Source organism: Drosophila montana, unplaced genomic scaffold (assembly GCF_035044405.1).
Source record: "Drosophila montana isolate Dmon_TW-CO22-7 unplaced genomic scaffold, ASM3504440v1 contig_3733_1, whole genome shotgun sequence".
Taxonomy (NCBI): domain Eukaryota; kingdom Metazoa; phylum Arthropoda; class Insecta; order Diptera; family Drosophilidae; genus Drosophila; species Drosophila montana.
Genome location: NW_026998620.1, coordinates 9,893,577 through 9,908,125, shown reverse-complemented (window position 1 = coordinate 9,908,125; position 14,549 = coordinate 9,893,577). Strand labels below are relative to the sequence as shown.

General features: G+C 38.4%; 1 protein-coding gene and 1 long non-coding RNA gene across 3 annotated transcripts in view; one reads left to right on the top strand and one right to left on the bottom strand.

Moving 5' to 3' along the window:
- AdamTS-A (ADAM metallopeptidase with thrombospondin type 1 motif A) overlaps window positions 1-14,549 on the top strand; it is a 40,279-nt gene that overhangs the window by 2,362 nt on the left and 23,368 nt on the right. The gene's annotated exons all lie outside the window — the stretch shown is intronic.
- Window positions 1-14,549, bottom strand: part of LOC135435887 (uncharacterized) — a 39,123-nt gene that overhangs the window by 5,617 nt on the left and 18,957 nt on the right. The window lies entirely within an intron of this gene.

Genomic DNA, 14,549 nt, shown 5'->3' with positions numbered 1-14,549 from the left:
AGAAGTTAGGCCTATTTATTTTACCACATACACATATATTTCTTATTTTACACATATACATACATTAAGATAAATACTACAGGTACATCTCTTGATGTCTGACCGATAAGATTTTGCGCTATTGCATCAGACATGTGCTTCCGTTCGCCAACACGTGTTATCTTGTTTTATACAGATTCGCAGAATCAGAAGATGATTAATGTTTTTTTTTTGTTTTAATTATTTGATAGCAGCCCTAAATATTAGATTTAGGTGACACTTCATTTTAGATATGTTCTACCATTTCTTCCAAAAAAGTATTTTTAAATGAGTGAAAAATAGTTTCATACAAACGATTTCCGCCAATTTTCCACGGGCGGAATTTTCAGAAACCCTGAATTTAGTCAGATGTTTCAGTCACATAGCTCACATAACTATGAAATGTGTTATTTGATTTCAAGGGACTGGGATTCCACCAAATTGACTCTTCGTGAAAATCTTTGAAGTATACAACTATCATTTGATATTATGAAATCGACACGGCATGAATGAGTCCTCGTTGTTGCAATCTGCAGCAGCTGCATCTAATGGTTCTGTAAGCTGGAAGTCTGCAAATGTTTTAATGCAAATGCAGCACATATTTGTATGTCATAGTTACGGGAATTCGCCAAGTTGTCACATGAATGTGCCCAACAACACGAGCTGTGTGTTAATTGCGGATAATTAAGCTTTGGGAACAATCAACGAGGTGTGAGAATTAGCTAAATCAATCTGTTTGGGTGACGGAACGTGACACTTTTGCCTGTGTTAACAAAATACATCCGTCGACTGCCAGGCACTAGCCATTAACTATTCCACACTATCCATTAGCATTTTATCAGCGTTCCAAAGAGCTTAGGCTTTACATGGAGCCGAGGACGATGTATGATGTATGAGAGGCGGTGCTGCCAATGCAAGTGGCTGGCTGTAAATTGAAAAACAACACGAACTCATATATGTAAATGTAATTCATAAATAATGTTCGTTGCGTATTAGGAAGTCGTTACGGCTGTCTGATCCGACACATGTTCCATGCTATATATAGACTACTAGCTGGTATTTCCCGGCATTGCCCGGTCCAGGATTTTTGCTTCAAATTTGAGTCAATTTTCCAACCATTTTCCGCCCCTAAAATTAGAGTTGAATAAGAACCCAAAGCTAAATTTTCATTGGGTTGAAGCTTGAAGCCGGAAAAAACTTTTGTTCATTAAAGCTTTGTTCATTAAGCACTTTTCACAAAGATATTGGAAAATGAATTTGAAGCGTTTGGATGGTAAACAAAAAAGTTGCATGCAACCATTTTAAGCGAATTTTCAACAGGTGCGAGTGGAATTTCCCAAAAGCCCGCCTAATCGTGCTAAGGTAACTACAGTAAAACTATAAGCTTCCTAGCTCTTACGGCTTCAGTCAGTCAGTCTGTCGATCAGTTATATATATAAATATATATATAATATTTACAGCACAAATACTGATAAGATTCTTTCTGGCCATGTGGGTAACCCCTGTGGAACTATATTGAGACTCATTCGAACAATTTGAATAGAATTGAATTCTCTTATAGTGCTATACAGAAAATACGTTTTTTTTAAGTTCTAGTTTTTTGTTTCTTGCTATTTTGTTGTATAATTTTTTAAAAATAAATTTGTGTCATTTATTATGTGGCGCCATGAGTTTGAAGCAGTTGCTGTAAAGATTCTATGTGCCCCGTCTAATTTGTATTTCAATAATGAAATTCGCATACTGTTTAGAATTTGAATATATACTATATACTTATATATGATTTCGGTCGTACGACGCTTTGCGCGTGTTTCTCAGTATTTTGCTTATTTTTTGTATTATTTATTTTGTCTACTTTAAATAAATACGAGTATAAAGAAAATTTTCAGCGTTCGTTGACATCAAAAAAATGAGGCGAAAAAAATAAAACAAATTGTAGAAATTGAACATTTGTCTGTCAAGCCAAATGCAAAAAAGAAAAACATTTTAAGCCAGCTCAAGCACGAATCGCTGATACCCTATACGAAGTGGGCGTATACCAAATATACATATATATATATATATATATATATATATATATCTTATATCTTCATACAAATCGCGACAGATTACGTTCCAGGAAGCGATCTCTTAAGCATTACGAATTATGAAAACTCTGCTCAGCAATTTTGTTTATTAGTTAGCTTACCTGTTGTTCTATATTTACCCGATTTATGCAAATTATTTGGTGAGGGTGTGACCAGAGCCCTTTTTAAACAACAAACAATTTGTCAGCATTATAATGCTCCATAAAGAACGGGTAAATGATTCCAACTGAGAAAAAACAAAATGCTTAAAAATACTCGTAAATTGAAGTGTTTTGTAGGGGCGTGACTTTGGGGTGTTGTTGGCAGTTTCAGCTGTAGTTGTTGGTTCTGAATTTTGAATTTTGGGTATTATTATTAACAATGTGTTTACGTGCTTTGCATGCAAAACATAAAAAATTACACCCGATTACCCGCTCTGCCCGCATTTAGCAGCCCCACGATCGTGTATAAAAAATGTGTACAAAAGAAGAAAAACAAAAACACAACTGAAAAATTCTCAAATAATTTCGTGTTAAAAAAACTGTCAAACTGATTAAAAAAATTAAAATAAACCGAATGTCAGCGAGAATAGCAGCGCGGCAGAGATGTGAGACGACAAGTGTTCACCGCTGATATTAATTAATTCTTTTTTAATTTATCAGTCAAGATTAATGTTAAACATTTTCAACCTAGTGAACAGTTGGTCTTAAAACTGATTTTCGATTTCAGATTTCAGATGTCGGACTTCGAATCTTGTTTCATTTCGCAGCGGTCTTTTCTGTGCTGCTATTCATTATTTTATTATGGATTTTAGTCAGCCATTTTTAGCCAGGCATTAGCATAATTGCTTACCAATGTCCATCCATAGCCGCAGTCACCCATTCAAGGCAAAAAACAAAAAAAAAACACCTTTGATAATTGTGTGTTTAATTTGTGTTTTGTTTTTAATACCCTATGTACTTGCAAAGGGGTACAAACAAAATGCATAAAAATTGTATTTGAAAAATGTTTCGAAGGAGCATCAAGACTCAATACTTGAAACTTTACAAACACACGTTCCATTTTTATATCTAGTACACTATTTAAAAAAAAAAAGGCGAAGTTCCAGCTGCAGGGTATCCACTAGTTGAGCACTCACTGCTTCAGCATCCTTACCAGCTTTTTATTGTTTTCAATGACCTGTCACAAGTTGTGAATGAATTTTTTCGGCAAATCGATTTTAGTGTTATTAGCTAGATATTTGAATTTTGGTAAATAATAATTTGTTTTACTGATTTGTTGGCTTACATCAAAGCCAGAACCGCCTATAAAGCTGAAAAATTAGCTGTATCTGGTTTGTGGCTTGATGTTCTCTAATGTTGCTCGTTGGCTCGATGCTTTATTTGGTGTTTTTGGTCTTTGTCTGCTCGCGGGCCGCCTCAGCCATAATGGGCGATCCGAAAGCCAGAAGAAACGCTCCTAATGATTTTTTATTTATTTGGTGTCATTTGTTTTTGTTAAAAGCGGCTTTATCGCATTTTGGCCATTTTCAGCTGGAGCATGTAACATAACTCTACATCTAATTTCATTATATTTTAGTTTTATGACATCCATTTAATTATCTCAAACAAACTGCTGTCATCACGGCTTGCTGGCTTGGTGACTTGGTGACTTGGTGGCTTGGTGGCATCATCACAGCTGGATCATCAGCTTCAGCATGGCCGCATATAAGTCTATAGCTATAAGGCATTATCAACTGACGCATCTCGCTTTGCATATAAAGTGGAGAGGCTCCAAGGCGCACCGCCTTTATTTATATGCTAAACACTGCTGCCTGAATTCAGAAGTCAGTCAAAGTGGCTTAGCCTGCCCTCATCTCTTTATCTATCTAAAAGCAATATTTCGATGCTAGAGGAAACAGCGCTTTATCATTGTTTTGCGAATGGGTGCAGCGCGGTGCCAAAAGCCGAATTCGAACCGAGCTCAAAATCCATAAAACAAAAATTATAATAAAAAAATAAAAGTGGAAGATACTTTAATAGCATGGTTCGCAAAATATTATATTTTTTTTTATTATTTTTAATATTTCAAGGAGTCCGTTGGGCCGCTCGGATCTGTCGGTGTTTGTGGTATGTGTAGCCTTTGTTTCGATTCCAAGGAATTAGACAAGGTATTGCGGTTTAATGTTGCAAACTATGTGCGGTGGTCGGGGCGTTATTTATACATTTGGTAGCCATGATTTATGGATCGAGGTGAATGGGAATGTCGTTTTGATTGCGCATGTGCCCAATATGCTCCCTATGCCATCATGCAGTTCCTAAATATGATCGGATATTGCCAGAAAGGTTATACATTTGCAATCTGAAACTTCTGGGAAGTCCACGTCGCAAGAAATACATAATATATGTATTGATAATTGATAGTCTTCATCTCGGCCCATATTCGCATTATAGATCCACACCCTTTGGGTTGAATATCTGTAGAGACATCCATTTGTTGTTTACGCTGAGGGCGATGGGGCCAAGAAAGCGACTATAATTTGCATATAAATTCGATTTATAGTCATAATTAAATCGACCAGTTTTATTTATTATTATTTATTTGCGTTTCTTTGGCTCAACAGCCCAGCTACATATAGCTTGTGCAAATATTTCCGTGTTTGTTTTCCTTGCCGCTTGTCAAACGCTATTTTGGTCGCTGCCAGCTGCCCCTGCCACATTAGGCTTACACATATAGAAAAGACCTACGACCACACGCAGCCATTCATAGTGAAAGCCCAAATAGTCGTACCATAGTAATAGTTATCGGCCTTCAATACTCTAAGTAGTCGGGCATATATAACTATCGAATGATAGGTGTTAATTTTTGTGACAAATACGATGCACGTCACTTGCTGCCGGCAGCGGTAATATTTACTCAAATGTTTAGCTATAAACGAACATACATTTCACACCAACACGGGCTACTGAGCCGTATGAGTGTGCGTGCGTATAGATTAAGCATACGCCTCGCTGTGCAAAATTCTATCGATTGCCATATGATCGGGATCAGCAGCGGGCACAGTTCTGTCAATTGAACATGCGCCGCGAACAACATGTCATCACACTTGGCACTTGGGACCACAATGGCGATAGCGACTAATCATGTTAGTGGTACCATCCTCGATCGGTGACGATCTGCGCTCTCTCTGGCGTCACAGCATCACAGCTAGCTGGGCAGAGATAAGAGTCTATCTAAGCTGCGGCACGTCTGCCATTTGCCATTTGGTCATCTGGCAGACACAGCTCTCTGTTTCCCAGAAAACTAAATGAACTTTATATTTCGGAATCGAGTTTTAATTCTAGTATAGTTTATAGATCCACTCTATGATTAGCTTTAAGTGGTATGCAAAACTTTTTTAATGTCCCCCGTTTTGCGAACAAAAGAGTTTTAAACGATGCAGCCGCACATATGTACATACATACATATGTGTGTGCACATTAACATATGTCTGTATGGATGTGCATACATATGTTTTTAATTCAAGAATTGTGCATATTTGCAGGCGGACTTGTGCTATTTATTATTTGGACAAGTGCATGTGCGATAAAATTGAAGAATCGTCTTATATATACACTTAACATACGTATATACAGTTTTAAAAATATATTTTCAACATCTAAAGTATATGCATACAATTTTTGCACATTTAAAATTTTATATAAAATGCAATTATTTGCTAACGAACATGAAATTCTATTTACGCAAACCGAAAACAGAATGGCAAAAATTTCGATTTGAAATCAATTTTCAATAAATCGTTTGCAATAAATATTTTTGAATAAAATCAGTTATACATCTAATGCCGAATCTGAAATACCCTTTCATAAATACTTATAGTTATATAGTTATCTAAAATTTATACACAGCAACGAAGCTGAGCTATAAGTTGGCATCAACTATATCGACTCAGCATAAATTAATATTAAAAAAATTTAATTTATGCCTCGTGACAAAGTTATGTTTAGCACATTCTGAAAGGGTATACGCATTGAATTCTTTGAATTGAATTATAGATTAGAAGGCACCAGACCAACTACCACAAAAATATACATATATATAATGAAATTTATATGCTAGCTGTGTCCAAGCATTCGTTGCTGATTGTAAAGAGCTTGGGGGCACGGACTGTCGAGAAAAAAGCACACGCGTATTCACAATCCACATGCTAAACAAAGTCATTGCCTTCAAGTACAGCTAACAGCAACAGCAAGAGAAACAACAACAATTAATACTAAAGCGCGTGAAGAGCGCGACGAAATGTGTCAAAAAGCCTTTAGAAAAGACTTTGAAAAACCTAAACACACTTTTTAATTTCAGCACTCCAAACAATTGTGGCAATTTTGCCTAGGTAAAGTAGGCGTGTCAATTGCTCAACAATATAAACAAATTACTTCGCATCGAAACAACAACAACTACAGCCACAACAGCAGCATCGGCAACTGTTGCCGTCAGCAACAGCAGCAACAGCAGCAACAGCAGTTGCTGTAAAATGCGTTGAGCTCTATTAATAATAAATTTGTTAACTTTACTTGAGACAGGCGCAAATTTGTCAAATGCTGACGGGTTGATGGTTCAGAGTCAACAACAATAAAAAAAAAGAAAACGTTTCTTATCGATCGGAAGTTTGCATACTCTGCCGCATTAAATGATCCAAACTGATAATATATGCTCTAGAATAGTTATGAAATCATATAGAACAATATAATTTAATACATCATGTACCATCAAGCACTCTAATTAGTATCTTTTTTGTATTGGAAATATACAAGTATTTTCTTATTACTTAAAGAACTAATACTTTTACTTTACAGTTACGCAATGTAGGCGTTACAAAACGGACGCTATAGCTAAAATACCCAGTCAAGTGATGCTAGGCCTACGACAGTAGCAGCTGTGAGTGCGTCGCCGCTTGCCGCTAGATGGCGTTTGGTGTTTGCGTGGCAAGCAACAGCCAGCTCAGCGCAAAATATTATATCTAAGCTCTGGCACGAACAATTAACACGTAAGCGAATTTGCTAAAAAATTCATTTGTTTAGCCTTTTGTCATAAATTGATCGATATAATGCGTATCTATATATGTGGAGAACGCCTTGTTATTATACAATTAGTTGTATTTATGTTTCGGCTGCTGCTGTTGCTGCTGCTGTCGCTGTCTGTCGTATAATTAAATGACCATTAGGCGTATTTAACGCACAGCTATGAAATTTGGGTCATTACCAACCAAACCATAGCCAACATCGGCCCAAAACTCACACACGTGCTACTTGAGTCTGGGACCAGGGGCTGGAGATGGGGCTGACGCTGAGGCTGAGGCTGAGGCTATTGCGTGGACGTGTTTATTATGATTACGATTATGTTTGTGCCACGCCTGTGGGCTGCTCTCTATCTCTGCTGCGAATAGTCAACGCATCTGTTCTACATAAATATTACGAAATTCAAAAATTGGAGCCGGCTGGCCGCTAATTTGCATTAACAACAACAACGCGTTTAATAGAAGGCGAAAGTCTATGGTTGCTTCAGGTTGCATGCCTCAATAGGCATGCGTGAAGAATTTCAAGCGTGGGAACTTTGTCGCTCAGGTTCTCAATGAATGCCACGGGCCAAAGATTTTTTCTTACATATATATATGTATATATATTTATATATATATATATATATGCTTTTTGCATTTAACGCCTCGACTTTGGCATCGTCGTGGTCGGCTTTGCCTGGCTGGTCGGGTTTGGGTGCCCCCGGGGCGCAGTTCGTGTTTATGGGTTCACTGGCAAACCAGACAGGCAAAGTCAATTATTGACTAATGAAATCTGCAAGAGAGAAAAAATAGAAACAGCTAAGTAATGAGTGCTGGCAGCACCCCCACTCCGCATTGGAATTGATTGTTAACCGTAACAGTTTTGGGTTTGTAAACCTACCAGGCATATGTCAAGGAAATTGGGTCATTACGTTTGGCCAAAAAGAATCCGACACACACAAAGTACGAAATATAGTTGCGAAAAACTTGTTTCGACTGGACCCGAGCGACAATACTCATTGATATCCACCCACAGGTGAACTCTCATTGGATTTGTCATGCCACCTGGCCCATAACAATATCGCCAAACTATAAAAGCCCAATCGTGTCGAAGCGGGTAATGCTAAATACGCAGATTGATGGCATGATTGTGCATATATAATAAATTAGAATAAGAACGTGGTAAACACTGTTTTTTTTTTTGTTTTTTTTGGGGGTCATAAATACCAGCGGTTAATGAACGCAGTAAAAACAGCAAACAATGCAAATTAATAAAAAAAAATCCAGCAAATCGACTGCCAGCGTCTGCAAGATCGGTATAAAAGAAACATTTATGCATATGGACAGTAGTAAAAGCGATTGATTTCCAACTTGTTTCTACACTTCGCATATCAAGTTCTATAAAATGATCGATTTAAAAGCTAGATTTCGATTCAGCAATAAACAAGCCAAACAGTGGAAATTACAAAGTTTCTTTCGATCGGTTCTCAAGTGCACAACAATATTTACTGATAGATTAACCGAAAACACATTTCGAAATCGAGTTAAATATTTAAAGTTTTCATTCGAATTCATTTGTTTTATGATTTAGTGCACAAGGTTTTGATTAACTTGCACAGTTAATAAATAGGTGGATTGTTTAGGTTGACAGTTCTCGAATATACGTTACCCTGTAATGACATCTTGAAGCTTTTATCATATATGAATGAGGCTTTAGAATTGATACAGATTCTTTCACCTTAACTGAAAACCCAGCAGGCTTGAGTTTATAGCTCATCACACTGCAAGAAACACACACGATTTTAAGTTTATAACTATGTATATGAACATTTGAAAAATTATTTTATAATATTTATTATTTGCACTACACGGATTATATAACTGAAGGCGAGAGCCATCGCACGTTGCTCGCCTTTGGCATGGTGTCGAAATGAAAAGCTTGAAAGGCGCAGCTGACGGTGTCTCAGCAAGAAGTGAGAGCTGGCGAATTCGGGAGAGAATTGAGCGAAACAAGAAATCTATTTTCTCCAATCTCTGAGCCCAATTAGAACGCGAGTTATGCATATACTATGTTTGTGAGCAACTGAGTTGTTTTTGAGAAGAGGCTCACGTGTACTCAAGGTTTTTCTTTATAAATGCCCCACCCTAGTGCAATTCGCTTGCACTTCGGTTTGGCTTGGTTGTTGTTTGTTGTAAGTTCAAGCTGCCCACTAAGGAAATTGCGCAATTTGAGCAAAGCATTAAAAAAAATGCACACCACAACGAGCAGCTGTCAAGTGCCTTTGAGTGTGCATACAAACTAAAATGGCTTTGAATAATTAAATTTCATAGTTATAAATATAAATATAAATATAAAAATAAATGTTAATATTAATTATAATGTATGCGTATAAATGCCTTATTTGCTGCCTTAATATAATCGAGCGATCGGCTAAGACAATGGCTTGAATGCAGTCGCTATTAACCCACTTGTCAGCCGAGAATCAAGAGACATACATAAATGGCAATGCGGATGGAGACGAATCTGTAGATGAGCTCAAAGCTGGCCAGTCGAGTTGATGCTTCAAGTTCGCTAAATTTGCATGAAGAGCACCGTTCGCTCCTTTTTGGTGCAAAATATATACGGCAATTAAAATTGATTTGGCCTTAAACGATATTGTCTTGTATTATTTGTGCTTTTTGTTTTTTAACAATAATAAAACACCTCCGTGACTTGGCCCGGAAGCTGTAAGGCACTTTTGGCCATTCTCTTGTATTTACAAACAGAGGCTCGGTTCGGTTTGGGGTTTGTTTTTTATTTTTACACAATTCTTGACAGAAAGCAGCTGGACATGTAACTGAGGGCCTTTAAGAATATGTGTTCCCAATATTATTTGGAGCTCTTGGTCTTTTATGTAAACATGTCAAATAAATTGTGTGGCCGCATTTGAGTACATCCGACAGCTGCAGGAATCTGTGTGTTCTGAAACGCAGAAGACAAATAATACCAAAAAACTAGAGTATACAAATATGTAAATACTTTTGTGGTACATATACATATATATTATTACAAGGTTAACAGCCATATTATATAGATATTTATTTATATAGATATACGAGTATTCTTTACTTAATGTCAAGTGCGTAAAACGTTCACGACTTTGACACATGTTGGAAATTGCCCAAAGAACTGGGGTGAAGACAAATACAATTTGATGGCGTCAAATTGCCAAAGATATGAAACGGTTTTTTAATGGAGTTCACAGATCTTAAACATACGCAATTGTGGTACGTCATGCTGCCACTAGATGCGATCTGCTAGATGATTCTTGTAAATTTGCTCCCAATAACAATAGGAGCAACAACAACAACCTCATAATAATAGCAATTTCAACACATTTTGATGAGAACTGTCAAAAAAATTAAGAAATTCCAGCAGTACAGTGGCCATCAAAATCAACGCCTTAGCATGCCCAGTTCCAGTTCCAGTTCCAGTCCCAGCTTCAATTCGAACCCGAGTCTGAGTCCGAGTCTTGTTGCTGGCTGGCTGCCTGCCTAGTTAATGAATATAATCTCTTTTGATGGATTGAACAGCGCCCAGGCGACCGACCAGCCGGCCCAAGACTCGGCTTTATGTGAGCCACTCGCATTGCCATGAACTTTGTTTTTGTTTTTCGTTTCATTTCATTTAATTTTTATTTTCTGTATTGCCCGGGTGGGAAGGGGGTGTTGTGGATGAGGGCACGCGCAAGGGGTATTGGCATTGTTTTTGTGAGGCTGCTTTTTGTTTTTGGTACGTAATAAAATAATACGAAAAATGTATTAATTTTGATGGTTTATAATGTTGTTGATTTCTTTTGGGCCTCAATCATGAGAAAAATATTGTCGAGATATTCATCAGCAACTTTGTTTGCCGCATGGCTGTGCTAAAATGCCAGTCTCGAGATACCCTACACATCAAAAGTAGTATACGTAAAATCGGTTTAGTTCTTCGCTGTGTTTTAATGAGTATTTAAATGATCTCATTATTAGCAAATTATGCTTATCCGATCCTTTCGCTACTTAAATTTAATGTACCAATTGTTAATCTAATTATCAATTTCAATTTAATCGCTCGTTCTTTTTGGCATTTCAGCTCGAGCAGTTCCGGCTCATATGTGTCCAAAATATTTGCGTGTAGGGCACACTTGACCGGCTCAATTAACTTAGATCTTATCTGCTGTGATTGCTGGCCAGCATGTGCGCTCCAAGCCCAAGTCTTATCGTAGAGCTCCTCAACAAAATGAGGGGGAACGAAAACCAGTTTTACATACGATACGTTCGCCAGAATGTTTACGTCTCTTTCTTTTCGTTTTCTGCTTCGGCCAATTCTTGGACGTCGCCTTAGTTTTGTTGGTGGGCGCTACAAGAATTTAATGAAGCGTTAATAAGTATCCATGTGTGCCCTTTTTATAAGAAGTGATTAATCTGGCACTAAATAGCTCGTTTGCATATCAAAGAAATTCTTAAAATAACCAAAAGATCAAGAATCCCGTTTTGCGGGTTCTGCATGCCCATAAGATCGCCACCTAACCTTCAATTTGATGTAGAGTATACATGATCAGCTTTTTTTTTTTGTCTTATTTCTTAATAGTTTTCAGTCGTATGCGCACAGTTGTTGTAATTAAGATCAGCTGCAAGAGCATCAAGAGACAAACAACTTTCGGCGTTTGTTTACTAGAGTTGCCCAATCCGTTGAAAGATGGACAGCTACAGCTACAGTTGCCCAAACTCATTTTTCATTAAATTGTAATAATAATTCATTAGCAAATGTTCGTTTTACATAAAAAAAAAAAGCAAAAACAAAAATGATTGCTGCTGAGTGGCAAAACAAGCGCGACAGGCGTCAGATGTTCGACTGAGGCAGCATCAGCAGCACCAACGGCATTGGCTGAGAGACAATTTATCTGCCTTAAGCAGCCAAGATGGCAACGCCGACGCCGACGCCAACGCGCAGGCCAACTGATCGAGAGCAGCGACTGAGACTGCGCCCTTTCTTTTCTTTAGTGTTGCTGTTGCTGTTAATGTTGCTGCTGCTGCTGCTGCTGTTGTCGTTGCCGTTGTCGTTGCCGTTTTCAGCCCAACATTTGCAACATTTGTGTTCTTGCTGTCGTGTGGCATAAACGTTTTCTTCTTATGCCTGCTCCGCATAGGCAGCGTGATCAAGTGATAATTCAGTTACTCGCGTCATGTAGAGACTCTTGCTACATGTGGTCGATGCGAGTGCGCGACAATACGCACACACACACACAAGGATACATGAACACACCCACGCGAACAAGAAAAAAAAGAAAAGGAACAGCAGATAAATAAAAGAAGGATTCACTAGCAAACCAACTGCGTCAAGGCTTGGCTCGCAAATTGCAAAAGCACAGCTTAAACGTCTTACAAATTGCAAACTGGCAGCGGCGCATGCGCAGGCGTTGTCCCCGGTTGTGCCTGGCCAGCAGTCGGTATCAGAGAAACAGTTTAGTGAACTTGGCGAGGGTTCAAGCACAGCAACAGCATCTCTGGTGCCCCTTTCTCTCTGTCCTTTCTGGACCGCGATTGCATTGCGTGAGCTGCTGTCGGGCGCGTTGGTTGCTGCCGTATATATTGCTGGCGTGCAGAGTGCTGCTGTGTTGGCTCCGGGCATTGTTTGCATTGCGGCCAAGCGCGAATTGCATGTTGGCGTTGCGTCTGCGCAGCTATCGAGTGTTTAATCATAATCATTGCCGCAGATTACAGTGAAACATGCAGTGCAAATAGCCCAACAACTAACAGTAAATGAGAAGAAAAACAAAGTGATCAGTGATCAGTGATCAGTAAACCTCAAGATGTCCGCCACTAAGCTGAAGCCTACACAGGCAACGGCTAAAAAGCCAAAGATCAGCCATGCAGTACTTGTTGAGGTAATTAAACTGGGAAGTCCATATTGGGTATTTACTTTAAGCGTCTGACTTTGGATGAGCAGCCTCTGGGTATATATGGACATCGCCTTCTCTTGGCTGTGTTTGCAATCCGTTTTTTCTTTTTCCTATTCGGTGACCTCAATTGGGGTGCAATAAAATTTGCTAGCCGCTAAATTTTAATGTCTTGTAAAATGAGGTATAAAATTTATGCTCCACGAGTGCGCAGCATAGAAATTATTGCCTTGTTTTGAAATTGTGTGCAAGTGGTTTGGCATAAAAGCAACTTGTTTTTATTGTTTAATTATGATTTTATTATGCTCATAATTAGGAAATCATAAAAAAGAGCCTCAACTTTGATGATATTGTTGTTATTGTTGCTCAAATCTTATTTGGAGCGTTCATCAGTTCGAGGGACCGGTTCGAGCGCACAATCGAATGCAGAGTACATTTCTAGGGTATTCTTGATCGGTTTTAAAAATCTGAATAGCATCAAAAATTTCCGTGAAATGCACAAGACCCGTTCTACATGTGGAATATCCAATAAATTAAATAGCCATACGAATGACACACATTCAATGGAAAATGACATAAATTTGAATTAATTAAAGTTGAAATAATAATGGGTGAGAATTATGGGCAGGCCGTTTGCATAATAAATTGCATAAAGACTTCCTAGAAGATCTAGATGAACTCACAGACTCTCAAATAAATGCTGAGATCAACGCACCCACATCACATACCACATTCGGACTTTAGCTGTTCTTTCTTGGATATTTGCGGATGCGGGTGCGGCGACGAGGCCCGGCTGCGGCACGAGACTTGTCACAGCCGTTTGGCAATTAACGCCAAATGACAACAACAACAACCACAATCGACAAAATTAGATGTCGGCAAGTATTCGGGAAATACGCCCAGTCGCCCAGGCGTTCCGTTTTTATGGGAACACATAAATTCATAGGAAGCATTCGCTGAGGCGCAGCGTCCAATGAGCCAAGACGCGGTCACACCCTCCCGGTCTCTATGGCCGACAGCTACACGCGCCACTTCCAGGCTCAGGGACAGACACGCATTTGGATTATGTCACGGCACGCGCACCATTCCGTTGGGACCCGACCCACTAGGTCTCAGTGGATGTCCAATGCTGTCCAACGTAAACAAACAATCGCGATTCTGTGATTCGTCTATGGTCAAGATCGTGGCGCCCTTGGCGCCTTATAACGATCACTTATTTTCAGATTTTTCACATTTTCTTTTTTACAATTCGCAGATGTCTGTAATATATTATAATACGTTCAAATATGTATATATACAACAAATATTCTCATATACATAATATAAGAGAATGCAATTAAAATATGTGCGAATGGTCAAATCAAGAGTCTTGGAATACGGGTATATCCTTGTACCCATCTTTAAACTAAATTTAAACTAAATCTGCTCGAACATTTTTTTAAGAAAGGCTTCAAAATTTTACAAAATCTAGCCCAAAATTAAAAACTTGGGTTTTCGTGCTTAAATTTATGTTTA